Source organism: Lissotriton helveticus, chromosome 6 (genome assembly GCF_964261635.1).
Source record: "Lissotriton helveticus chromosome 6, aLisHel1.1, whole genome shotgun sequence".
NCBI lineage: Eukaryota > Metazoa > Chordata > Amphibia > Caudata > Salamandridae > Lissotriton > Lissotriton helveticus.
The window spans coordinates 351,121,119-351,146,585 of NC_136067.1; positions in this window are offsets into that span (position 1 = coordinate 351,121,119).

Genomic DNA, 25,467 nt, shown 5'->3' on the forward strand with positions numbered 1-25,467 from the left:
CGTTTCATCCATAGTGACTGCACATTCCCCGTTATTCACAATGACAATCAAGATTCGAAACATAATTTGTAATCTGCTGACAGCATTCTTCACTCTATTTTTTAATGTAGACTCTCCATCTATCCTCTAATCCTACTATCTAAGTGACCACCAACCATGTAGTAATCAGGTCCCAGGAGACCTGGCCCGTGACTGAACTAAATGCCTAGACCTGTACCTCCTCATTAGGGCCCCTGGCAGGATCAGACCCCACCGCATCACCATCTTTGGTCGCAAGGTATGTCTTGTACAAAGCCCAAACGTTTTTAGGACGACTGTGTGGAGGGAGTAGCTCACTATAATTTTCAGTCTGCGTGCTGCAATACATCAAATCCCTATTCCAGTCCGCAATGGTTGGAGTAGGGCCTTTTGCCCAGCATATCACCACTCTGCTCCTAGCAATTAACATGCTCATGTCTACCAATCTTCGCATTGCCTTTGGCAGCAGCTTGGAGAACCCCAATAAAGCAAGCAAGGGGTCCATCGCTAGTTGCTTGTCTATCATGGCACCTATCTTCCCCCAAAACCCATCAACCCCTGGACATGACCATGCCGAGTGCAGAAAATTCGCCAGACTATCCCCACATCGTTCACACTGCTCCGTGTCTCGCAGGCCGTATCTACATAGCCTCTCTGGCGTGTAATATACTCTGTTTAAAAATTTAAAATGAATATGCCTGTGCCTCCGTTCAGTGAAATTCGCTTCGTGTTCTCGCAGCAGTACATCCAGGTCGCATCGTCTATTTCCTGTTCCAGATCTGTTTGCCACGGAAGTCTGACCTTGGTGTAACAGTTTTACCAGTACCCCATTGCTAATTTGTAAATTGTTGACACAATTTGAGTTGGAGAGGGAGCTTTTATCACATAGGAGAGTGGTACCACCACCGGTGGTTCCTCCCGATCACTGCCCACAATTCCCGCCAGTGCTTGTCTCGTTCTGTGGAATTGGAATTTGTGCAAAAGTGTTATTGTTAGATTTGGGGGTCTCTAGCCGGCACAGGTAGGTACTTGTGACAAATAGGGACACTTGCCTCTAGTCAGGGTAAGGGAGTACACTCCTAAAATAACCCCTGCTCCCCCCCTTGGTAGCTTGGCACGTGCAGACAGGCTTATCTCAGAGGTAGTGTGTAAAGCATTCGTGACAACATACAGTAACCCAGTGACAACACTACAGATGGACACCAAGTTTTTGTATAAAAAAACAAGTATGCTTTATATAGATTTACCACAAGACCATAACCGACAAAAATACACAATACTGTTACTTTAAAATGGTAGTTTAAGCTTAGTTCAGTTCAGTTCTTAAGATGCGACACTTTGCATCAATGTACCTTATGATGCAGTGCGCTTCAACAACAAGCAATGTTGCAGCAATGGATAATGCGGCAAAGTTCCGGTGCAAAGAAATAAAGACGTGAAGATCTTCCAGATGCGGCACGCTTCTCCGAGGATGTGAGAAGTCTCGATTTGATGAGTCAGTTGTAGCGGCGACACCCTTGTTCAGCGATGCGACGTTAACAGCTTCAGCGGCGACACTCTACTCCGACGTTTGTGAGAAGCTTCTGCAAGATGCGACAACTACAGCAACAACACCCTTGTTCAGCAATGTGACTGCAGCAGCTCCGACGGCGGCTCGCTTCTTCGGCGATGCGAGGGGCTTTCTTCGATGCGGTGCAATACGACAGCTAGCAGCAGCGATGGTGACACGCTTCTTCCTCATTGCAAGACACTTCTCTCGATGCGGTGCAATACGATAGCTATAGCGGCGACACTCTTGTTCAGAAGTGCGATGCAGCAGCAGCGACGGCAACACGCTTCTTCCTCGTTGAGTTGCCCTCTCAGCTCCTTGCGACACGCAGTCCCTCAGAAAGCCCAAAACAGCAGCAGGCACTTCCAAAGAACTCTGGGGAGCTGGCGGTTAAAGTCTGTTGTCCCTGAGACTTCAGCAGGAGGCAAGCTCTTTTCCAAGCCCTTGGAGATCCTTCACAAGTTGAAAGTAAAGCACACAAAGTTCTTTCTCCTCTCTTTGGCAGTCAGGCAACCACTGTAGGCCAATCCCCTAAGCAGCACTTCAGCTTAGAAATAGTCTCTCCTCAGTTTCTTCAGGTTCCTCTCCTCAGCAGAAGTTTCTTCTTGTAGTCCAAAAGTAATCTAATTTCTTGGGATCAGGGTCCCAATATTTATGCCCTAAAATCCTTTGTCCTTTGAAGGCAGAGGGGCCTTTGCCCAGTCCAAACCAGTTCTGGAGCACTCTGTTTCCATGACTCCTTCTTTCCTTTCACAGTGCAGGACAGAAACATCAGACGCCCAACAGGAGGTGGAGCCAGCATTGTGGAGGGAAAGCACAGTCTTGAAACACTTTGTTGACAAGATTCCTCCGCTACTTTCATAGTGCGGGTCAGAGACATCAGACGCACCACAGGGGGTGGAGCCAGCACTGTGGGGGGCAGGCACAGTCCTATTCAGGTTCCAGGTGCAACTCCTCCCTCCCATCTAGATGCAGATCTCTCTATTCACCACTGGGCAGACTCATTCTGTCTCCTGGAATCTAACCCTGGGCGTAGTTCACGAAGTAGCGCTACGCGAAGCTACGCGAAGTGCACTTCACGTAGCACTACGCGAGCTGCGTTGTAGCATGTTCGCACTGTGCAAGATGCGTTTTCAATGATTGCACAGTGCGGACAAGCATCCGGCACTGTGCAAGCATTGAAAACGGCATCTTGCACAGTGCGAGCTGTAGTTTTCTGCTGCTCGAGTAGATTATTACTCGAGCGGCAGCTTTCTCAACGCGAACAGGTAGTTTCTCATTGAGAGCGGTCGCGAGCATGCGCAACCACTCACAATGATAAACCTGACCTCCCCGCGTTGAGAATCTCGCTGGGATGTCATTTTGCTTGCTCGCGGTCGCGAACATGACGTTCAGGACCGCGAACAAGCAAAAAATGACCGCTGCACTACGCTACACTGCACTACGCATGCTCGCACTGTGCTACGTGCAGCTCGCGTAGTGCGAAGTTGCGCAAACTTCACAAACTCCGCGAGCGTAGCGTAGTGCTTCGCCCAGGGTTACTGGAATCCCCCAGCCCTGTCACTCAAACTCCAGACAAGGAATACACAACCTAGCAGAGGCAAGCCTGGATAATTAGACAAGAAAATACCTACCTTCTAAAAGTTGTATTTTCAAACACAGAATGGTAAAATCAACTTCACTAAAAGATGTATTTCATCATGCTGAGTTCAGGCGTACTAAACTCGAATTTCTACCATGTTCTCTGAGTCAGTTAGGATTATAAAATGTAATAATCTAAGTGCCCATTCTGGCCTATGGAGAACAGGTAGCCTTGCAATAGTGAAAAACTAAAATGGCTGTAATTCCCTACTAGAACATGTCACACACATCAGGGCTTGTCCTACCTTACAATGCTCCCTGCCCTTGGTCCTACCATAGGGGTGTCTGATATGAAGAAAAGGGAAGGTTTAGGGACTGGCAAGTGGTTGCACTTGCCCAGTCAGCATGACAGTACCAGACTGCACACAGGCTCTGCAATGGCAGCCCGTATACACATTTTTACAGGCTGCTTCTGTGGGTGGCACAACCAGTGCTGCACGCCCACTAGCAACATTTGGATTTACAAGCCCTGGGCACACTCAGTGCACTGTACTAGGGTCTGACAAGTAAAACAAACCAGCCAATCATGGAATCACTAATCCATACATCAATTTACAATAGGGAGAGCATATGCACTTTAGCACTGATCAGCAGTGGTAAAGTGCCAAGAGTCATAAAATCAACAAAAACAGGTCAGACAAAATACAGGAGGAAGGAAACAAGTTCAGGGATGACCCTGCAAAAAGGCCAAAATCCAACAGTTATCTTTAGGTCTGGTTTCTCTATCTCTTCCTATGTCTTAGCCTTCCCATCAATGAACAAATCCCCAATTGTTGCGACTTCTATGGAACCAAGCGCTCTCGTCACTGCACCATTCCAGGGGGGCAAGTGGTGAATAAAGTATCGCCCCGCTTGAAGTTTCAGCAAGTGCTGCCATGCATGTCTAGTTGCATTTATTGAGTCTAGGATCCCTGCCCTTCGATCTGATGAGGTAAACAACATGGCTGGGAGTGGCGTAGCAGCGACCCTCTCAATCGGGATGTGGGGAATGTCCAGAGGGCCATGCATCCAATAATAAGCATGGGCCCCCTGTGCCGCCCTGTAATATAGGGCGGAAGACGTTGAGTCCCTTGCTCACTTTGCCACTGGATTCAAGCAAGCCTGGCTGAAGACGGCTGTAATGGCAGAAACCGGTCCTAGGAAGCTTGATTCCGGTCCAGGGAAGGCATGGCTTGGCAGTTCGGGCTGGACTGTTCTCATGAGGCACAAGGTCAGACTGGTTTGCCTATGGCCATGTCTGAGCTGGGGTGGCAGAGTGGGCTAAAGAACGGTGATGGATTATACCCAGATCTGTTGACTGGGTGTGAGTGTTTGATTGGTTCAGATGCTCCGTCCATCACCACCCCCTTTTGTACCGCTTTATTCGCCATAAGTTGGCAGGGTATGCTTAGACGTTGAGTCCCTTGCTCACTTTGCCACTGGATTCAAGCAAGCCTGGCTGAAGACGGCTGTAATGCCAGAAACCGGTCCTAGGAAGCTTGGATCCGGTCCAGGGAAGGCATGGCTTGGCAGTTCGGGCTGGACTGTTCCCATGAGGCACAGGGTCAGACTGATTTGCATATGGCCATGTCTGAACTGGGGTGGCAGAGTGGGCTAAAGAACAGTGATGGATTATACCCAGATCTATTGACTGGGTGTGAGTGTTTGATTGGTTCAGATGCTCCATCCATCACCACCCCCTTTTGTACCACTTTGTTCGCCATAAGTTGGCAGGGTATGCTCAGACGTTGAGTCCCTTGCTCACTTTGCCACTGGATTCAAGCAAGCCTGGCTGAAGACGGATGTAATACCAGAAACGAGTCCTAGGAAGCTTGATTCCGGTCCAGGGAAGGCATGGCTTGGCAGTTCGGGCTTGACTGTTCCCATGAGGCACAGGGTCAGACTGATTTGCATATGGCCATGTCTGAACTGGGGTAGCAGAGTGGGCTAAAGAACGGTAATGGATTAAACCCAGATCTGTTGACTGGGTGTGAGTGTTTGATTGGTTCAGATGCTCCATCCATCACCACCCCCTTTTGTACCACTTTGTTCGCCATAAGTTGGCAGGGTATGCTCAGACGTTGAGTCCCTTGCTCACTTTGCCACTGGATTCAAGCAAGCCTGGCTGAAGATGGCTGTAATGCCAGAAACCGGTCCTAGGAAGCTTGATTCCGGTCCAGGGAAGGCATGGCTTGGCAGTTCGGGCTGGACTGTTCTCATGAGGCACAAGGTCAGACTGGTTTGCCTATGGCCATGTCTGAGCTGGGGTGGCAGAGTGGGCTAAAGAACGGTGATGGATTAAACCCAGATCTGTTGACTGGGTGTGAGTGTTTGATTTGTTCAGATGCTCCATCCACCACCACCCCCTTTTGTACCGCCCTGTAATATAAGTCAAGGTACGAAGCACCGAGTCCTCCTGGACGGTAAGGGAGTGTGAGGACCTCCCGCCTAACCCTGGCCTGTTTACCTGCCCACGTTAGCCATATCAGAAGTGAGATAATAGTGCAAAAGAATGTGCCCGGCATCACCATTGGGATATTAGAGAACAGTAACAAAAATTGAGGAAGTATTACCATTTTCATTAGCGAGATCCATCCTACCAGTAACAACGGCAGCAGGTTCCAGTTCTCTATGTCGCTCTCTAGTTTTCTGATAGCCACCCCATAGTTCTCTCGGAAGACCACCTCAGTGTGTATGTTGACTCTTAAATATCAGACAGGCTCAGTAGTCCATTGTGATGGATAATCTAGCTCAAAGGGCTCAGTAGCAGGAGTGAGGGGAAAAACAATCGATTTTGGTCAGTTGACACGCAAGCCCGAAAGCGAGACAAATTAAACCACCTCCCTCAATATGGGAGACTGGTTACTGTTCGGGTCCCCAACATGGAGCAGCATGTCAGCGTGTCATCTGCATACACAGAGACTATCAGTTCATACTCTGGGAATCGTATTCCTCTATGCTTAAGATATTCTCGTAGGGCGCAAGCCAATGGCTCCGCCACCAACGCGTATAGGATCGGTGATAATGGGCACCCTTGGCGCGTACCTCTGGTAATGTGTATTGGGTCAGTGACTAAATTGCCAATATTTATTCTAGCCGTTGGGGAATTATATAAAAATCTACCTCTCAGTCCCATCTTTGTCAGCACTTGACTGAGTCGAAAGTCTTTTCCATGTCTAAAAAGACTGCAACTGCCTGAACATCCTGGCGAGTGTGTTGTATCGCCCCGAAGACCGTTCGGAGATTATAGGTCAGGTTCCTATCAGGAATGAAGCCCGCTTGCTCTGGCGCCACCAGATACGGGACTATGGTGGTGAGTCTGGATGCTAGAATTTTGGCATAAATATTGGTATCAATATTAAGGAGCAACAGGTGGTGATACGAGGAACATTTGCTAGGGGGCTTGTCCGGTCTCAGTATCGCCACAATGACAGCCTCTCTCATTGAAGGCAGCATAATTCCACGAGCACACATCTCCTCAAACAGCATTGCAAGAATGCTTTATAAAAAGTGACCATAAGGCCAGCCACACCTGGCACGCTACTTGATTTTATCACTGCTAATGCCGAGAATATTTCCTCCCTTTTCAACGGGCCCATTAGATATTCACGATGCTCATTTGTTAGCCAGGGCATCTTGACATGGGCAAGATATTCCAGTATTTCTGTCTCCCCTCCCGTCTCCCGTGAACCATATAGAGTCGAGTAGAAATGTCTAAACCGAGTAGCTATGCCAGTCTCATTTGTTATCATCACCCCCTCCGCGTCTCTGATCTCTGACACCACAGCAGCCTCCTTGCTCTTCTTCAGGAGAGAGGCCAAGACTGTGCCTGGGCGCTCTCCTTCACCATAGGAGTGAGCAACCGCGTATTTGCCTAAGTGCTTAAGTTCGGCGTCCGCCGTGTCATAATATTCCTCTAACAGCCTTTTAAATTTCAATACATCAGCTTCATTCACGCCTCCTAATATTCTTTGTTCAAGTGATGTGAGGGCGTTTTCCAAGTCCGAAAGTCACTTGCGGAGCGATTTTAGGACTCCGGAGTGTTTCGCCATGGCTATCCCTCGGATGTAGACTTTAAATGTTTCCTAAACCATTGTAAAAGTGTCTACTGAACCAACATTGCAGGCAAAGAAGGTGTCTATTACTTCCGCCATTTCTGACCTAAAGGCTGTGTTTAATAATGAGTATGGTGGGAAGCGCCAGGTAAAAGGAGAAATATATTTCTGTGGGGTATCTACAACAAAGAGAACAGGCAAGTGGTCAGAAAAGGTGCGAGAGAGCACAGCACAATCCTGTATTCTGTCCTAGTTGCTATGGGAGGCTAGCCAACAATCAATCCTGGTGTGTAAGTCATGAAACGCAGAGTAATGTGTGTATCCGCACCCTCAGGATGCCTTTGCCACCACACATCACTTAGCTCTAGCTGTGTCATTGTGTCAATAATTGCATGAGCCGACACCGACATGCGCCGTTCCGGGCCACCCGATCTATCCAGATAAGGGCTCAGGACACAATTGAAATTGCCGCCCCAAAGTTGTGTAACACCCTCATACCTCAGCATCTTCTCCATAAGGGAGGCAAAAAACTTTGGGTTATCATAGTTAGGGCCATAGATGTTAACCAGGATCATGTCCAATCCCTTCCCCTTGCATCTAGAGACAACAAACCTGCCCTCTTGATCAGTGTCGAGTGGACCAAGTTTCAAACTGGATATAGGATTCACCCATGTAATTACTCCCCGCACGTGCGTACTGAACCCAGCAGCATGTGTGTGTCCTAGTAAACTCCTACTGCGGAACATACTGCTTTCCAAAGGCAAATATGACTCCTGTAGAATAGCTATGTCTATCTCATGTATCTGCAAATAAGCCATGACCTTCCTAAGCTTTCTGTGCTCATTAAGGCCCCTAACATTCTATGTTATTAGTCGGAGCCTAATGTGTGTGATTGTGTCTCACCCTCCGTTAGCTGTCATACTAGAGATGGTGCTGCTATACGTGTACCAGGCTGTGTCATGTTACTGAAAACTAAGCCACTTACTTGTAGCTGGAGCAGCGTCTTATCAAAAACTTTGCAGTACATCAGTCTCTTTCCCCTCCCTCCCTCCACTCACGTCAGGGTATCCCCAACTTTACCATGGTGAATTCCCCCCTCGGAAACCCTAAACATCATATCAAATTCACATCTACCAGTATTACAACTAAGATAAGTGAGTTTGAGACCAGGTTGTGGAGCACACATGTGGGCAGATGTTGCCCGATCGCGTTGTAACTTAGTACTATTAGGTTAACTGCTCACCGCCATCTGGCAACAGATCTATCTAGTGCATCAGGAATTAGGTAAACTAACCAAATCTGGACCCCAAGTTCCTTATTCCATGTCCCGCCTATGCTCTTATTGGACTTAACCCATTGACAAATAGTCTCTTCTCGTCACAAGGATTATGCATTCTACTATTGAAGATTTACTACCCCCAGCTGCTAGTCTCACAACAATGCTTGAAGTAATCTATATAAACACACACGAGACCCACCCAACCAGAACCCATCTGATCTGCCAGTCTGTATCAGACAAACTATAGTCCTGGTCATCCAGGCTTCCACCGGACGCACCCTCCAGGCCGCTCTGCTCAGGATGTCCGCAACGTTCTTTTAACCACTCCTTCAAAGCTTTCTGCAAAGCCTTTGGGTCCATGAAAATCCTGGATTTACCCTGCCGGTTTACACGTAACTTTGCTGGGTACAACATGGCGTAGTCAATGTCCTGCTCTTGCATCTGTCGTTTTAATCGTGCAAATTGCCTACAGGCCTCCTGCACTCAGATAGTGAAGTCCGAGTAAAGTGAGATGGCTGATCCCTCGAACTGTAGTGGCTGCATTTCCCGTGCAACTCCCAAGGCAGCATTCCGGTCCCTATAGTTCAGGAGTTTTGCATTAAATGGTCTTGGTGAGGCTCCCGGAGCAGGTTTCGGGCCCAGTGAGCGGTGCGCTCTCTGTACCACGAACATCGCAGAGAACGTATCTGCTCCTAGCAAGGCAACCAGCATTTTCTCTTCAAAAAGCTCCATGTTTCTGACCTGCGTGGATTCAGGTAAGCCAGTAATTTGTATGTTACATCTGCGATAACGGGCTTCAAGGTCTTCCGCTTTGTCCTGCAGGGTTTGTAATGCTCTGCTCATCTGTTTTTGCGTGGTGTCCAGTTCCATCTGGACCTCCTCAACTTAGCTGACCCTGCTTTCAGCCATGTCCATCCTTTCCAACTGTTTATCCACTCTTTCAGACATTCTATCCATCCTACAGGACAGTGAATCCAGCTTTGTATCGATGGCTGTCAGGCTGTCCTGCAGGCTCTTCTGCATGGCTACTAGCATAGTGAGAATGTCCCCCTCTACCTGCTCCGGTGCCACCTCCAGCATTCCACGACTCCCCTCCTGGGTAGTCTCTCTGGTCCTGGGCTTACGCTGGTTGAAGTTGAGCTTAGGTTGTGCTTTATCTACTTTGCCCATCGTGTGCGAGGAAAGGCAGTACTTCTAACCCTTCCAGCTGGTGTACCGGTATGCCCAGGGCAGCTTTCTCAGGGGGGTCCTGCCACGCAGGATCAACAATCCACAGTGCCTAGTGCGCAATCATTTAGCAATTGTTGTTCCTTCCGCAGGCTCGGCAATCTACGTTGATCATGGTGTTCAATTTCACGCTGTAAGGGTAGAGCCACTGCTCTCTATGGCACCTACTTCGGCAGGCAAGCTTACCCCTCCTCAGTAGTGTCTCGGGACCCGGACGGGTCCCGCAGGTGCAGCCCAGGTCGTGCTCTAATAATGGACCCTTTTGTCCGCAACCCAGTCTCTCCACCCTGAAAAGGCCAAATATCAGCAGGTGAGGGAGTTAGTGCTACTATTCAGTCCCAGGCTGTTGCCTCAGCCATGTCATGCCTCGGTGTATGGTGATTCTGCCAGTCGCTTATATCAAATCGTAGGTCTGCATCTCCACCAGGAATCAAGCGCTCAGCACTGATGCGCCTTACCGTGTCTGCGTGTGCTTGGGGCCACCATCCCATCCTCGCCAGTCTGGGTTGTCAATAGAGGGTTCAGCGTAACTCGTATGTGCAGCTTGGTCCTCCCAGGCATCACCACAGCCGTCACTTCGATTGTAGTACTCTGGTTCAAGGTCAGGCTGGAAGTCGCAGCAGGCAGATCGCATCGCCGGCAGCTCGGGCACTTACTTCTGAAATGTTAACACACAGAGGAGTCCCCAGGGCTGGCTCAGTCCCCGCTAGGGGGTCTGGAGTGTGTGCGCAGCGGGATCTTTCCAGCACCCTGCCCAAAGCCGCTTCTAGTCTGCTCCTGGGCTTCAGCCACACCCGGCCAACAAACGACTCACAGCCGCGACACAAAAATAGCCCCGGCGCGGGGCGTCACACACATCGACAGCCATAGGCTAATGACGCAGCTCCAGGCCCCGCTACACCCTCAGTGTTCTGCCATTAAAGGCACCTTCCGGCAACTTCAAGGGGCTCGTTATGTGAAGCCCACTTTCCGGAACACAGGACAGTGTGATTTAAGCAGCGATATGCATCCAGATGCAGGATACCTGAAGGATTTGTAGTCGGCTCTACGGAGCCCTTGGTTTAGGCGGCCATCTTCGGCTCAGGCAAACTCCGCCCCCCACTAATGGGCCCATGGTTATCTGTCATTCATGCTCACTGGAACTACCGAGGGCCCTGGCTTCCCCCTTCTAAGTTGCATATATCGCTGCCATGGTGCATACCGTAAGTGTGCTTCGGCCGATGGTGGGGAGTGCTATGAATGTGTCCCTCGGATGTTCCTTGGTCATCAACTGTGGGTGATGCATGTATGGTGTGCACATCTGCTGTTTTTATGTTATGTCATGTTTTTGGGTAAACGGATATGTTTGAGCCATGTCATAGGCGGGTATGACACCAGCTCCCCTGCCACTGGGCTGGCACAAGGCTGACTACAATTGGCCTAGGTGTCATGAGAACCCAGACCCTCAACCAGCCCTCTTACCCCATGTACGGAAAAAAAGCCCTCCTGGGTCTGTTTGTGGTGACTCAGGCACAGAAGCGCTGATTCCGAGCCTGAGTATTAGGGCCAAGAAACAAACACTATTGTTTAATAATTTATTGGATTATCACCCACTTACTGATATGGTTTCACACAAAACCATGTGGAACTTTCCAGTAGGAGTATCTTCTGAATATGGTCACGCAAGATTTGAGAAATGTTGGAGGCCAACTTGGAACCTGGAGGTTATAAAGACCACTCATTTTAAGCAACGCCTTGCTAGGCAAACGTGCCTTCCAGAGAAGACAGTCCTTTTCATCTTGTCTTGACTTACCTTAGGTAATCCAGCTTCTGAAGAGCAGCAACAAATCCTCCACACTGGCTGCTACCGTTCTTCTCAAGTGAATTCCACTGACAAAGTCTGAAAAGAAAAACAACAAAGAACAGCTAAGAACAATAACTTGCAAATGCATGTGCATGCTTGCCTAATACCAAAGACATGATCTAACTATTACAAGACTAACAAAGACTCACGTTGAGGATACAAGATTTGTGGCTGCAACCTACTAATCTGCATCATACAGTCAACTAAAGATTATAAGAAGTTATAAAACTGGTTACTTTTTGTATGCTAATATGAGAGACAATTTGAGCAAGAACCCATTTGGTGACTTTCAATAGGCACCGAACTATGTAGTACATGAAATGTATATCTAAACAGCCATATAGCTTCTGGAAGTATTAAGATGGTTTTCAGCTCAGTGAATGATTAGAGATTGTGTAAAATACTCTCCCTTATTATACTATTGTGCAGACATACTGATTGTAATCCCCTTAAGTCACTTTCCACAAGAAGATCGAAATGTGGTGGCAAACCAAGAGTGAATCTAACCTTTGTCTGCAAGATTCCCAGTTGACTTCCTATTCTTATTTTGTCCCATTCCCCATTCCCTTCGATGACCCTCCTGAGTGAGAGGTCAGTATGCTCTCTTGATCGAGGACCGGGCGAGTGGATGGACTGCCTTCATCCATCGCTCTGCTGAAATGGAGTTTATTGTTCTTGCTATCTGAAACCAGGGAACAAAGGTTTCTCTTGCCCAGGACTCTATTTACACTTAACTATAAATGGGCCAGCCTCGCCCTGGTCCCGTTCCAGTTAATGAGGTTTTCGAACCATGCCTACCTCCCCTTTCTGAACTAAGAGGGGTCACCTACCTCACACCCAGACTTCCCTACCAAAATGACAAAGCCATTGTTTCTGCTCAAGGAACAATTTTCAGACTTCATTTATAGGACAGAGCCCAGTGAGTGTCAGATCAATGATGCTTAGCCTACTCGAGGTTTAGACAGACGCGATCTAAGTTTTTAAAAAGTCATTTTTCCTAAATATTTATTGGCAACCTTACTTCACCACTCCATTGGATTTTAATAGATATTAAAAGTAGTGGTTGAAACATTTCTATAGCTTATACCAAATCCAAGTTAATAGAAGTAGTTTTTTATTCTGACTTTCAGTATTTCCCATAGGAACAGCGAAAATCATTTCGAGTGAAAATAGCTTTTGAAGGCTAGTCACTCTAGGAACAAGTTAACACAAAATGCTTGCATATACCACTTTTATACATTCGCCACTCCCCCTTAAGGGCTACAAGGCATACGTAGGGGTGACTTGTTTAATATTAGAAGGTAGGATTAATTCTGGTCAAATAAGGACAATTTGTCAGGGTTGCTACAGGTTTTAAAGCTGCTGCAGTAAGGCAACACATGTGGGCCAAAAGCCATGTTTTCTTGGTTAGCCTAGTGCATGACCAAACATGTACTGCAGTTCTCAGGTGACTTTTAACTTTCCATACCATTGGTGTATTTTTTTGCACCATATACTATGCCATTACTGGAAAGTTTAGATATGAATAAATTATTGAATCCTCCAAAAATATGTGAGCAGTTTGCGTAGGTTTTATTTGTGAAATGTTTTTTTTTATGTACTAGATGAGTTTGTTTATTTTTAAAACATATCTGACAAGTGGCTCCATGTCATGCCCATGTCCATGTCGTATATACGACGTTAGGCCACTTCTGGTATTTTATCTAACAGCACTTCGCAAACAGGGGATTTGAGGACATAATGACAGTGCTCAAAGCAAAACTACCAACCCCACAATGTAACACACTGTTGACTGAAAAGCCAGGAATGGATCACAGTATCGTATATATGAGACAGTCTCACTTTTTGATCACCCCCGTTTTGTGCTGACTGGAATTAATGGTTTTTTAACTCTGAACACAGATGACTGCAACCCAGTTCCCAGAGTATGTGCTGTAACTGCCAAAACATGGTAAAATCGGCTAATCACCAATTAACTTTCCTGATATTTTTTATGCCGATTTTTAATTAACCACACAACTATTTTCAATCATTTGTATTCAAACAAATGTAATAGTTCGTTTTTAACATAAGAAAATAAAAATTGTACGTGTAATATGAAATTACTGTTCATACATTTTTACATATTATTATACAGTTTATTTATATATGCTTTAATCCTTTTTAACATAAAAATATTTTTTACATTCATTGTTATTATTAATACATTTTGACATATTAAAAAGTACAGTAAATAAATAATCTTCATTTATTTTTCAGTATATTTTTATCTATGTGAAACATGAAATTAAGGAGGTGATTATAATGGCGTGCGGATCGCTACCGCCCGGCCGGCGATGGCGATCCGCCCGCCTTCACAGCCACATTTATCCCACGCGGTACCCCTGCCAGGGTACCGCGGCATATGGACTGCCGCTTTTCTGCCGGTCTGCAATCGTCACGATGGCTGGCCGGGCAGAACTTGAGCATAATATGGTGGTGGTGCCTGGAAGGCACCGCCATCCATATTATGATGACTGGCGGTAAAGGCCTTTCCATGGCGATGGTGCCGCCATAGAAGGCTACCGGGAACTGCTTTAAGGGCATGTTGGGGACCCCCGAGTGGATGGGGGGGTTGGGGGCTGCACTTGGGGGTACCTATGGTAGGTACCTCCTTCATTGGCATGAACAAGGTGGCAGGCACTGCGTGGTGCCTGCCACGTTGTGCATGGCAATGCACAGCATGCCTCTTTGGCATTGGGGCGGATGCTGCTTACAGCAGCACCCGCGCAATGCTGGAGATGTAGAATGCGACCAGGTCAGGGTGGCGGTCGCATCCTAATTGGCTGTGCGGGATCGCCGCACTGCTGGCGGCCGTTCCCAGACCTGCTAGGGTGGCGGGCGGACTAACATTCGTCCGCCATCCTAATAGGGCCCTTAGTTGTGATGATTTGGGGCCATTTACAAATTGTTGGAGTTTGGGGTGGTTCACTGGTTTTCGTCATACTGAGAAGTTAATATAAACTAGTAGGTCAGTGTTATTTGGGGCAGCCCAGACACAGCCAGAGTAAATATGTTGTAGACAGGCATTCAGGTGCTGCACCTGTTCGAAATATGGAGGGCAACCACTTAATTGTGGTGCATCCAACCTCATTAATTGTTTAATTTATTGGGAGCAGTACATATTTGACATGGCAGTTTATTACACTAGAGCTCTCCACTTTTCAAAGAGAGCCAGACCGGGGTTCCTCTGCTTTACTAACTGGCAAAACCTGCTATCTCTAGTAATTAAGCACATTACTGACAGCTAGCAGCTGTGTCTAAAAGTATAAACAGATTGTGTGAGCTTGCACTAAAGGACAAAAAGTGACTGAAGTTACATAACTATAAAGTCAGACGACTTAGGGAAAACTGTTAGCTACAGATAGATGTTGCTACTACTTTATAAGCTCTGAACAACTTCTCGACATATATTGCAAGCATTTCCAGGTCCAGTTACAATACCAAATAAACAATTTTTCACAAATAATTTTTTAGATTTAACTAAAGTACACAGCAAAGCAAGGCGTTTTCCCCACTCCATCTTGAAAAGAGTCCCAGACTTTGTGTTTATAATTCCCACAGCATTTCCCTGTCTTTCTAGAGGTAGCGGTGCAATACTGACGCAAAATTTGTATCGGTTTACACGTGTATATTTATGTTCAGCAGTTCATAGTGTTCCATCGACATCATGCCAGGAATGGAGATGGAGGTGAATACAGCGGTGATAACAGATGGTCAACAAAAAAAGGGGGGGAAAGTAGCAGAAATGCCATGGAGTGGAACGTTTGACAATGTACATGCTAGCATCCGCAGTACATGGACTGAGACAGGGCCATAGACTGTAGATTGTGTATTTTAGTAGAATCCCCGCTAGAGTGATTCATCTTTCATTTTAGGGACAGGAGTGGGAGCAGGGCATGGTGAAAGTAAACACCCTGCGCTGTGCTGATTGTCCAATGAGCATGTTCACAGGGTTTGCATAGGAAGCCATGGCCTGATGGCAGGAGTTCATAGTGCAGGTCTGGCAATGCCTTGTTCCTAATGTCCACTGGGCCTGGCTGAATGTCATGGCCCTTACCGCAAAGGTGCCAGTGATCATGTTTTAACACAAGCTCTTGTTGGCTTCTGTGATCTGCTGCTGGTAAGACATGCCGCAAACTGCAGGAGCAAATAGTGAATGTGTGTTGTTTGTGCACCCTCGAATGGGGTATAGCATACGCTGTTGGCATTTAGGTTCTTCATTTCAAGATCTCAAACTAGGAATTGGGTGCTACCTCTGCACCTGCTAATTAGCGAATACTGCAAAAACTCAAGGTAGTTGTGCGCAACATGTACGTATCCAATTTTTGTGGGTCTGTCGTGATTGAGCGCAATGTGTAGAAGTGTTGGGGCTTGAAATCTGGGTAGTGAGCATAGACAAATGCCAGGCCCTGCGTGCTGTGCACCATGAACACATTTTCAGACCATAAACTGTGAGATTTTGAGGGCATCGGGTTGAGTATATCATTTAAAACAAATTGAAAAAACAGCTATGATTATTTTGGAAGCTGCCTAACAACATTACCAGGCAAACCCAGATTTTGTGTAGTTTTTGGCAAAACATTACACCCTTTCTTCAGTCCCCAGAACTGTCTGTGTGCAGCCTTCACCCATGTGAAGTAAGTTTTGAACTCATCTCATGTCCTTCAGCCAACCCTGCACCCAATCCTCATGGGCTTGTGGTGTGGCTGCAGGGCAGTACCATCAACCATGCCTTCTGGCTAGTCTCCAAGCTGCCACTAATGGTGTTTTGATGGAGGTTTGCCTGGTAATTGCATTATTGCGCTATTTGGGTGCTATGGTTATGTTCCACTATGTGATATCCTGACTTCAATGTTATGCATGCCCTGCCTGTGGAACTTTACAGTGATGACATGGTTTGGAATCTTGTGAGTCAAATGAGTCACAGTTGAATGGGCTGAGCTGCCTGCTGGCTGCTCCTGGTGGGGTCTTGATCTGATCTACTTATGGTCTTGTTGTGATCTTGTAACTATCCTGAAAAAACCTCTCTGAATTACATCTACCTGTGTGGACTTGATCACTACAATGTTTGGCGACGATCTTCAAAAGAACCTGCATCTATCACCTCTTCAATCTTCAAGCAACCTCAAGAACAGACTCTACAGTAATTAAAGCTAAGCTTCTACCTTCAACTGGCATCCTTGACCCCACCAGTGACCCCCCATCTGTCACCCACAGCAGTCTGCCAGTTGTTCCTGTGCGTCTGGGGAAGTGATGTTTCTGGAGCTGCCCATTCCATCTTGGGCGTCCACTCCCCATCATCATTATGCCTTTATTATGCTGTGCTTTCTGGAGGGTAATCCTGCCTACGTATGCCATCTGTGCTTAGCCTTCAGTGAGGGTAAGCCTACGTCAGCACTCTACGTGTTTTGTGCTGTGCCTTCAGTGAGGGTAAGCCTGCCAACGTCTGTGCCTGCCAACACCTGAGTCTTGTACTGCCAACTCATGCGTCTTGTGCTGTGCCTTCAGTGAAAGTAAAAAAGAATCAAATGGGGGAGTGAAGAGGTAGTGCTAGAAAGCACTCAGGTGGGCGCACCCTCCTCCAGTTAATGGTATAAATAAACAACAAGGTCCACCTCTAGAAGGTTTCCTGTGAGCCAGAGTATATCAGGCATACACAGTATTTGTTAAAATATCCCTCACACACCAAAAGGGCCATTGGTGTCATGCTTCATCATCGGGGTCTCCCCGCCCCGCTGCAGGACGGGGTGTGCTAGGACTAGCGACTACGCTGGAGCACTTAGATATTTTAAGTGTATTGAGTGAGTGTGAGTAGGGTCAGGAGTGATATGGAAAAGTGAGATTTAAAAGAATACCTGCAAAAAAGAAGGGGGTTCCCCAGCGGATACAATATACAAGGCAGGTAGGGGGGAAAAAGAACCAAACAAGAAAGAAAAGACCCTGCCGTGGATAAAAGGGCCCTGTATTAGGGTCTCGTGTATTTAAATACCTTTTTTGGACCAGAAAGCAGTGCCAAATTTAGACAATTACAACATTTGTATAGAGTCCACTTTTCTCTTTATTTTTTCATTTTTATGGTTTGGCTTACACAATGGTGCAGTTAATTAAGTCATAGGTACATAGATTAAACGACTTAATCATACAAGATAACAATTCATAAATATTTCATACTACACTGTGAAGTCCCGCACAGAACCGCACATACCTCAACAATCCTCAGTCGAGACACAATCATACAACATCATTCATACCACATCATGGTACACAAATGCCTGAATAGAAGGTCAGATGGAAATACACTTAGACTACAGAGAGGCTAAATCAGATGGAAAAAAGGATGGATAAAAAAGCCGATCCAACAGATGATTAAGGATCACTGTCTTCAAAACCATAGACGCCTACGGGCGTTTCGGTGCAGTGGCCGAGTCGGGCCACACCTTCATCAGGGCCAGGAGGTACCGTGGGGAGCGGAACAACACAATGAGGCAGAGGATACCCAGGTATGTAGATTAGGGTTCACAACAATTTCTTGCGGCCTTAGGTCATTTACTAGTACGTCCAGATGAACTTGGGCGTTTTTCCACAATTCGAAAGAATTTCTGGTGTATTCACTTGTTTATGTTTAAGGCGGCTGAGCTATGGCAGATCGAGGGAATCAGTCTCAAAGTTTATCGGTAGGTAGGGGGCAGTATGGTCATCTCAGGTTGGCAGTTCCTGTTTGGATGGCTGCAACCGGGGAGTCCTCGAGGTTCAGGAAAACGGTGTTCGTAGTCCAGATAGGCAATGGGGAGATGATCTTCTATTTCTATATCTGTATTTATGGCGGTCGTTCCTCTCGGTTGGGAGATCCTAGCAGAGGCGCGATATCACATAGGAGTCATAGATCAATTTCTTAGTATAATAGCCAAGAAAAGTGCTCCGATCTCATGGGGTCGTCTTGCCGGGCCGCCGCCTCGATCAAAAAAGCCGAACTTAGACTTTTGTGTATGTTGCTCAATGTATTCACAAGTTTGGACATTGCTGTCTTGTTTGCACATTGGACCTTGCTTTTACCAAGGCTTATTTAGAGCACTCCTCCCTAGGCCATATGTTACTTCAACTCATTAGCATAATAACAGAAGCTCTGCACACCTGCTTGTGAAAACCACACCCAGTTCTTCGAACCACACCCAGCTCTTCGAACCACACCCAGCCCTGTCTATAAAAGGCAGCCCCTGAGCCTCACCCAGTGCTTGTGCTCGTCTACCTCCCACTTACCTGAGAACAGATCCTTCGGCGCTGGCACTCCTGCTCTCTCCAGACCTTCATTGGCTTCAACGGGCGCGGCTGCTGGCTCTTCCTTCTTCCGGTTTCCGGCTCCTTCTTGCCTCAGCCCCTCTTCTGTCCACTGCAATCGACCTGCAAAAGAGAAAGAGGACAAGGTTAGACTGATCAGTATCCCTTTTCAGCAACAAGTAAGTGCAAAACTTTTTATTACCTGAAAGAACTTTGACGGCGATTTTTGGATTCATGTAAAGACAATTTGGAACAAGATATCTCCCACGAACTTGTGGTTCAAACCCTTTGTTGCAAGAATACTTTGTGGAACTTTGTGAAATAAACATTGTTTTACATGGAACTTTTAAGAATCGAACAGAGGAAACCATTGACAGCAAGGCAAACAGTAAATCAAGGAGTTGCACAAATTACCTGCTGTATTTTTGATGTAAAAGTACAGTATTTGTTTTATAAAAAGTCTGGAAATGTGTGAAAAGTGAGTTTGCTAATAAGAATTTAGGCTTTAGTTACATTAAGGTGAATGTTTGATGTTGGTAATTCTGATAATGATATTAGTTTGATTTTATAGAAGTTTTACAGTAGTAGAAAGCACATCCCAGAACAGTAACACATTCCAAACCTGGAAGCTAGAGACCAGGATCCAAGAGGTACTTTTAGAAGAGAATTTCTAATAGATTAAGGGTTAGTCAGGAACACATTTAGGGATAGGTTGCACTTATCTGTTCTTTGTTTATGTTTCATTAGGCACCAGTTTCTACAGAAGTCAGAGAGGGCCTCAGATTTTAGCAGCACTTCAACAGTGGAAACGCAAGAACGGTGTTGTCTCTCTTTTTTTATTTTATCCACTTCCCCCCTTCCCTTGAGCTCCTGGTTCTTAGTGCACTGTTTAAAACTAGTGTGCTGGAACAAGCAGTTTCAGGGTGGGGTCGGACTGTCTTCACCTACATCAGAACTGAACAGAAACTCAGGTGAGCTGGGCTTTGACAGAAGCACAAGCCTTTCAAATATTCAGTTCTGTTGGACGATGAATGCCGGGGAAGAAATAGAGGGCATTGACGCCACGGATATGGCGCAGGCCCTAAACGAGGACTTGGCCCATAATGAATCAGTGTCTGGCATCTTGCAACATATGCAAGAGGAAATAGAGAAATTAAAGTTGGAGAACACCTTTTTAAAACAGGATTTAAGCAGGTATAAACCTAGGGAATCTCAGTGGAACACAGGTTTTACGCCTTTGTTTAAAACCTCCTCAGAGACAGGGGTGCTAGCAAAACATACAACTTTCCCTCCCCAGTTGAGGTTACTGTTAATGTTCCTATTTCTGTGCCTTTAGCAGCACCTGAACGTTTTCATGGAGATAGTAACAAATTCCATGTTTTTATCAATCAATGTCAATTACACTTTGTTTGTAAACCACAACAGTTCCCTACTGATGCTACGAAAGGGCATTCGTCTTGTCTTATTTGGGCGGTACAGCAGCCAATTGGTCAATTCCTTTCGTGGATAGAGATGATCCCATCCTCCATAATTGGAATCAATTTAAACGTACTATGACCAGCCTTTTTGCAAAACACACTTTTATGCAGGCAAGTGATAATGAGCTTTTAAATCTTAAAAAAGGTAACAAGGATTTATTGACCTATCTCACTAGTTTTAATCGTTTACTCACCGAGACACAGTGGCCAGAAGAAAAGCATGTCGCCCTTTTTTATAAAGGTTTGAGAAACGAGTTAAAAGACGCGCTGGCTCATATCGTTGATTTGCCAGAAGAGTATTCTGACTTTGTAGATTTAGTCGTGAAATTGGAACACAGACTAGGAGAAAGAAAGGGAGATAAATCCAAACTGGAATCGCGGTTAACTTTTATTAGACATGAGAAGAAAGACACAGATAATAAACTCCCTGAACCTGAGCCCATGCAAATAGGGACACTCAGAGGTTCACTCATGTCAGAGGAAAAAGAAAGAAGGAGAAACCTTCAATTATGTTTATATTGTGGCAAGGCAGAACATTTTGCCAGAGAATGTCCAGTAAAACCTACAACTTCATGAAAGGGTACTGTTTCCTCTATCTCCTCAACTGAGTCGGGAAACAATTAAGCTCGACAAGGGGGGATGTTACTTGTTCGAGAAAACATCTTAATCAAACCTCTAATTCTGCAGCCTTCATGGTACCGCACATACCTAGACATTTCATAATTCAGATCTTTTTAATTGTTACTACCCAAGTTAGACATTCTCTCCCTGTCCTACTGGACCCAGGAGCAACAGGAAATTTTGTGGATAATAAGTTAGCTAACACATTAGGTCTTCCTATTTGCCTAAAGCCTTGTCCAGAAGCAGTATGTGCAGTGGATGGGTCAGAATTGACCTCTGGATTAATCACAAAACAAACAAGTCCCCTTGTCATGGTCTGTCAAAACGGGCACACAGAGATGATTAGCTTTGATCTGATAGATACCCCTAATTTTGGCTTGATTCTCGTGGTACCCTGGTTAACAACTCATTACCCAAAAATTGATTGGGTGAACAGAACAGTTACTTTGGAGTCCTCATTCTGTAGAACCAATTGCTATCGAGAAGCAGGTACAGAACAGAGCACAGTAATACACTGTGCTAGTGTTACACAAGATGAACCAAGTCTCCCGCCTGAATATTCTGACTTTAAAGACGTTTTTGATCCAGTGAAGGCCAGTGTGTTGCCCCCACATTGGTCATTTGACTGCCGTATGGATCTTATCCCAGGGCCCCTTTACCTAATAACAGAGTATATGCTTTGACTGACGAAGAGACCAAATATTTAAGAACCTACCTAGACGACGTACTACAGTCTGGGTTCATCCGACATTCCACATCTCCGGTGTCATCTCCATTTTTTTTTATCCCGAAGCCGGATAAAGCTTTGCGCGCATTTATCGACTATAGAGGACTAAATAAGGCTACAATAAAAAATAAATATCCTCTTCCTCTAATACCTGTGTTGTTGGATCAATGAAGACATTCTACTGTATACACTAAACTAGATCTGCGGGGAGCTTACCACCTGGTCCGAATAAAAGAGGGGGATGAGTGGAAGACAGCTTTCGAGACAATGTTTGGTCTATTTGAGTACACAGTAATGCCCTTTGGGTTGTGTAATGCCCCTGCGGCCTTTCAATTCTTTATAAATGAGGTCCTACAGGAATTCCTGGACGTTTGTGTCATAGTATACATAGACGACATCCTCATTTACTCTAAGAACCCGGAAGAACATACCCAACATGTTCGTGCAGTATTATCAAAGTTAAAAGAAAATCATCTCTTGCTAAATTAGAAAAATGTACTTTTAATGTCAGCAAAGTGGACTTTTTAGGATACTGCCTGTCACCTCAAGGAATAATTATGGATGAAAAGAAAATTAGTGCTATTACTGATTGGCCAGAACCATCATCTGTGAAGGATGTTCAGAAATTTCTGGGTTTCCCCAATTTTTATAGGAGGTTTATTTCTCATTTTGCAGACATTGCGGCCCCAATAACCACCTTGTTGCGGAAAGGGCAACGATTTCTTTGGTCTGATGAGGCGGCACACGCCTTTCAACTCCTGAAACAAAAGTTCACTTCAGCCCCAATTCTGAAACATCCTGATCCTGACTTGCCATTTTTTGTTGAAGCGGATGCTTCACAAGTAGCTTTAGGAGGAGATGCAGTAGATGGCCAATTACATCCTATAGCCTTCTATTCCAAAAGGTTAATACCAGCTGAACAAAATTACACTGTGGCTGAAAGAGAACTATTAGCTATCAAAGTAGCCTTTTCTGAATGGAGGCACCATTTAATGGGAGCCAAGTACCCTGTTACCATCTTTTCTGACCATAAGAACCTACAGTTTTTCGGATCACTAAAAGCACTAACTCCACGTCAGATGCGTTGGTTAAATGATTTTAGTACATTTGACTTCGTTATAACCTATAGACCAGGTGCACAACAAATTCAATCTGATGTGTTATCTAGATACGGACATACCTCAGACATGAAACAAGACAAAATAGGAGAACCCATTATTCCTCCCCAAAAACTTTTGGCACCAGTACAACAGAAGGATTTCATCACAGATCTATATAATGCACACATGCAAATAGCACCTCAAGGTTGGTTACAGGATTCCCATAACACAATACAACGAGGTTTATTGTATCACAACAACATGCTGTTAGTGCCCACCACAGAATTACAAACACAGGTGATAATTTGGCATCACGCCTCACCGTTGGCAGGTCATCCTGGCTGGGTAAAACCCTGGAAAATGTGCGAAAACACTTTTGGTGGGATAATATGAGTAAGGACATTAAGCAATTTGTCACTACCTGTCCAGTTTGTGCAAGACATAAATCTTCTCATAAGGCCCCTGACGGTTTGTTAATACCAATGCCATCACCCAAACAACCTTGGCACACTGTGAGTGTAGAATTTATTGTAGGTTTACCACCAGTAAAATCCTTCACAACAGTGTTAGTGATAGTGGATTTATTGTCTAAAATGGCACATTTTGTACCATTACGGAAATTGCCAACTGCGGCAGAATTTGCCGATATTTTTATAAGAGAAATTGTGCGTTTACATGGTTTGCCAAGTAAAGTGGTGTCAGACCGAGGTAGCCAGTTCAACTCTAGATTTTGGAAGAAATTATGCGAAAAACTGAAAATAGATGTGGCATTATCCACTGCTTTCCATACAGAAACATATGGACAAACTGAACGACTGAACCAAACCTTACTTCAAACGCTATGTTGTTTATTGGCTGATTATTCTAGTGAATGGTTGGAAGCTCTCTCTGTAGCGGAGTTTGGTTATAATAATACTGAGCATGCAGCTCTACTGTGCTCACCATTCTATTTCATGCAGGGGTATCATCTAAGAGCTATACCCATTTTGTTAGAAGATTCCCTGTTGCCTACAGTAACAGATAGACTAACGAGATTAGGTGACATTCAAGACAAGGCCAGGAAACATCTATTAAAGTACAAAGAAAGCATGAAAAAACAAGCAGACAAACACAGAACTGAGGCCCCAATGTATAAAATCGGTGACAAAGTATGGCTCTCCACAAAGAACCTAAATATAGAGGGATCTCGAAATCTGCAACCACGTTTCATTGGACCCTTTAGTATAACTGCCATAATAAACCCGGTAACAGTAAAATTGGACTTACCAAAAGAATACCCAGTACATGCTACATTCCATGTGTACTTGCTTAAGCCGTACAACCCAAAAACCCGACACGAACCACCACCTCCACCCATACCAATTAAGGGAAATCTAGAATATGAAGTGAAAAGCATAAAAGACGCAAAAAGAATTCATGGACGTCTGCTTTATTTAGTAGAATGGAAAGGATATGACGAAACTGAGAATTCATGGGAACCAGCGTCCTATGTACATGCCCCATGGTTGATTAGACAGTTTTATCTAAAAAATGCAGGGAAACCCCGTCAAGTAGGAGGGCCTTTGAGGGGGGCGACTGTTAGGGTTTGTGCACTGCAAAGAGCATGTCCCCTCTCTTTGCACTAGTGGTCTCTGTAATAGCTCTCTTTAAACATACTATTGAAAGCATTTCTTGTTATCTCAGCCCCCTCCCTTATACTTCTGTGTATGTTGCTCAGTGTATTTACAAGTTTGGACATTGCTGTCTTGTTTTCACATTGGACCTTGCTTTTACCAAGGCTTATTTAGAGCACTCCTCCCTAGGCCATGTGTTACTTCAACTCATTAGCATAATAACTGAAGCTCTGCACACCTGCTTGTACGAACCACACCCAGTTCTTCGAACCACACCCAGCTCGTCGAACCCCACCCAGCCCTGTCTATAAAAGGCAGCCCCTGAGCCTCACCCAGTGCTTGTGCTCATCTACCTCCCACTTACCTGAGAACAGATCCTTCGGCGCTGGCACTCCTGCTCTCTCCAGACCTTCATTGGCTTCAACGGGCGCGGCTGCTGGCTCTTCCTTCTTCCGGTTTCCGGCTCCTTCTTGCCTCAGCCCCTCTTCTGTCCACTGCAATCGACCTGCAAAAGAGAAAGAGGACAAGGTTAGACTGATCAGTATCCCTTTTCAGCAATAAGTAAGTGCAAAACTTTTTATTACCTGAAAGAACTTTGACGGCGATTTTTGGATTCATGTAAAGACAATTTGGTACAAGATATCTCCCACGAACTTGTGGTTCAAACCCTTTGTTACAAGAATACTTTGTGGAACTTTGTGAAATAAACATTGTTTTACATGGAACTTTTAAGAATCGAACAGAGGAAACCATTGACAGCAAGGCAAACAGTAAATCAAGGACTTGCACAAATTACCTGCTGTATTTTGATGTAAAAGTACAGTATTTGTTTTATAAAAAGTCTGGAAATGTGTGAAAAGTGAGTTTGCTATTAAGAATTTAGGTTTTAGTTATATTAAGGTGAATGTTTGATGTTGGTAATTCTGATAATGATATTCGTTTGATTTTATAGAAGTTTTACAGTAATGGAAAGCACATCCCAGAACAGTAACACATTCCAAACCTGGAAGCTAGAGACCA